The sequence below is a fragment of the Varanus komodoensis genome, unplaced genomic scaffold, assembly GCF_004798865.1.
Source record: "Varanus komodoensis strain SLA01 unplaced genomic scaffold, ASM479886v1 scaffold565, whole genome shotgun sequence".
NCBI classification, from domain to species: domain Eukaryota; kingdom Metazoa; phylum Chordata; class Lepidosauria; order Squamata; family Varanidae; genus Varanus; species Varanus komodoensis.
Window position 1 is genome coordinate 38,528 of NW_025336177.1, and position 2,980 is coordinate 41,507.

Here is a 2,980-nt window from a genome sequence, read left to right on the forward strand (position 1 = left end):
TTTTGGGGCTCTGTGGAAGAGCTCCCTGAGCCAGGACTGCCCGCTTGTATGAGGAAGGCGAGGAGCCCCAAGGGTTCGAGAACGAATTCAGGCTCCAGGCCAATCAAAGCTCATGGCCTGCCGTGTCCTCAGGCCCTCCTGCCTGGTCTTCCAGCGTGTGCCTTGGCCCATTCGGAGTGACCCTTCTTCAGGAGGCCTGGGGGGCTTCCATGCTGCCTGGGAAGGTGACTTTCCCTCAGTGCCCCATTTAAGCCGTACCTGTTTCAGTGGGGTGGCCCAGCCATGCCGCCCTCTTGTGCTCATCGTTAGGGGTGCAAAGGGAGGACTTCCTCTTGGTCCTGTGGCCACGTCTGTGGTCACTGAGAACAAGAGCAGGACCTGTTTTCAACGAAAGTTGCTTGCTGCACATCGGCCTTCCCCAGTCTGGTGTCCTGTAGGCCCATGTGGACCACAGCTCCCAGAATCCCCATCCACCGGGTGGTGCACTGGGAATTCTGGGCGTTGCAGTCCAAACGTGTCTGGAAGGCCGAAGGCGGCGAGGCCTGAATGAAGGATCAGATGCTGCTCCGTTCCATGGCAGTCCAGCAGAGGGCGCCTGGGCCACGCTTTGCTTCTCTGTGTCACGCACTGTAGGCACGTCGGAGGGTGCCGTCCCCTTTCCGTCGATGGGAGCTCACTGATTTACGGCCCTTTAAGGCACTGTACAGACGGAAATGTGCTCTCTTCTCTGATTTACCCCATAAAACACCTGCGAAAAGAGCACCCCCCTCCGCCTGCTTCAAGCAACATTTTCAGTACCATTTGGCACCTGGAATATTTTGTGGTGCAGATTTGCTGCGGGCGATGTGGTGCCACAGACATGCCCTTCACTTTTGGAGAAAGTCCCTGGGCCTTGCTGTGGGGTCGTTCTGCTGTCATTTCAATTAATCTGCCCACCTCTGGGCTCCCTGTGTGGCTGACAGAAAATTGGAAGCAAAACGAGTCAGAAAGGACCTCCTGGGTCATCTAGGCAGACCCGGCTGCAGCCGGCTCCGCACCTGTAATCCCCTAGATGTGATTGTCCCATCTTATGGAAACAGAGACAGAGCAATTTCCGGCAATAAAAACTACACAACATTCCAAAACAAATCGCACTAAATCATTGTATTAGCATCTTATTAACAGCAGAATATGCTAAAAGTAGCACATCAAAATTAAACTGCTAAATAAAAGCAGCAGAACAGAACAATTCAAAGCCTGAAACAAAACCTTGAAGGTTACTTCTGCCTAGGGACAATTCGGCATGTGACACGTGTTTGGGGGTTGAGGTCAAGGTGAGCCCCCCTCCCCACCCCCCATGAGGCTGCCAAAGGAGGCCTGGAATGGTGACCACTGCCGGCTTCCCATGCAGGGCCAGCGGTTCAGGCTGGATAGGACAGGCACGTTTCCGTCCGTGCCCTGAGCTTGGTGCCCGGGCTGGGGGGTGGGATCAGACCTCACCTGGCCTTTGGATGCGCAGGCCAGGCTTGTGCAGGCCTTTCCCAGTGACACGAGAGCGTCTGTGGATGGACGGCCCCTTTGCACGGCCCACGGACCCATGACGGTGTGCAGGCTCTCAGCTGGGCAACCCAAGGCAAGCCCAGCAAGCGATGGGGCCCGCCATGATTTCGTGGCCCTCTCGACATGGGGCGGGGCTCCCGTGTCAGGGTGAGGGCTGTCAAGGTCCTAGCAACCGGCTCCTGCAAGCAAGGGTGGGGAGGGGAAGCCCTCTGCTCCTGTGGCATCCCACGGGATTGTGCGGGGTGACCATGGCGGGGAACATGGTGCCCAGTAGCCGCAGTGTATCGACTCATCGGTCCAGTGCTTCAGGCTCCTGGGGGCTCCAAGCCGGAGTGCAGGGCCCTGGGCCAGCGTATTGTGCGAACTTGGCTGGTGACTGACCCGAGGCCAACTGGGGAGGTTTGTGGCAGGACCTGCAGGTGAGCCCAGCGAGAAAACGCCGCAGCTGTGGATCTTCATGCTAGTGAATCCACATAGCTGATGATGCTAATTTCTCCATCCTACTCGCAGCGAAATCCCTGTCAGGAATCTGGACCTTCCAGTGAGTCCGTCCAAGCGGTCGCCATGCCTACTCAGTCCGGGATATTTAAAGCTGCCCCCGTCTCCGGCTCCATGCAGCCTCGGACACAATCAGCAGTAAGAGCAGCAGCAGAAAGCCGGCTGCTGCGAGGCGCAGTTTGGCCTCCACAGGTGAAGTTGCCGTAAGAGCATTTTCTGCAAAAGCAAGGAAGAGCGAGTCACACGGTGGTGGGTGAAAAAAGAAAATCGCGTTGGCCACGAAGTCCGCCTGCATTCCGTTTTGCAGCCTAAACATGCACAGACGCCGGCGGACTTGGGGGCTGGTCCGCTGCTTTGCCTGCCCAGGTGGCAAGCGAGCCCATCCGATGCGAGCTGCCCAGGCCGTCCGGTCCCACCCGGGTCCCCAACGCACCACCTGCGTGTGCCATCCTGACCCCCAGAGGCCCCCGTGAAGACCCCCCCCACAAGGATGTTGGGATGTGTTTTCCACAGCTGAAGTAAATATACTTGGAGCTGCAGGAAATGCTTCCAACTGACAGCGGTGGAGATATGTCGGCTTCAACCAAAGAGGATCAAATATCCCACTGAGGATCCGGTTGAGGTTCCCCCCCTTCATATATCGAACGCTAAGCAGGATTCTATGTCCGCTGCATCATAGGAGGTGAGTGTTCCTCCTCCTAATTTTGTGCTCTCAGGGAGTCAAAATGTGCAGAGATTCCAGGTCCCCTTCTATGAAGCAGGTACATTAATGGAATGAGTGTGTCTATCAGCAAATATTAGGGAGTGTTTAGTACAAAATGTACCCATATAACAATCTCCTCCTAGAAAGAGCAAGTCCTGGACATTGCGGGAACATGTTTAAAGGAAGCATTTCACGGTGCATTGGGGTGCCAGCCTTTAGCCGAAGAAGATAGCGCCTTAT

General features: G+C 56.1%; 1 protein-coding gene across 1 annotated transcript in view; it reads right to left on the reverse strand.

The window, feature by feature from the left end:
* Positions 1–2,980, reverse strand: part of LOC123032847 (leukocyte immunoglobulin-like receptor subfamily A member 2) — an 11,458-nt gene that overhangs the window by 7,682 nt on the left and 796 nt on the right. The gene's annotated exons all lie outside the window — the stretch shown is intronic.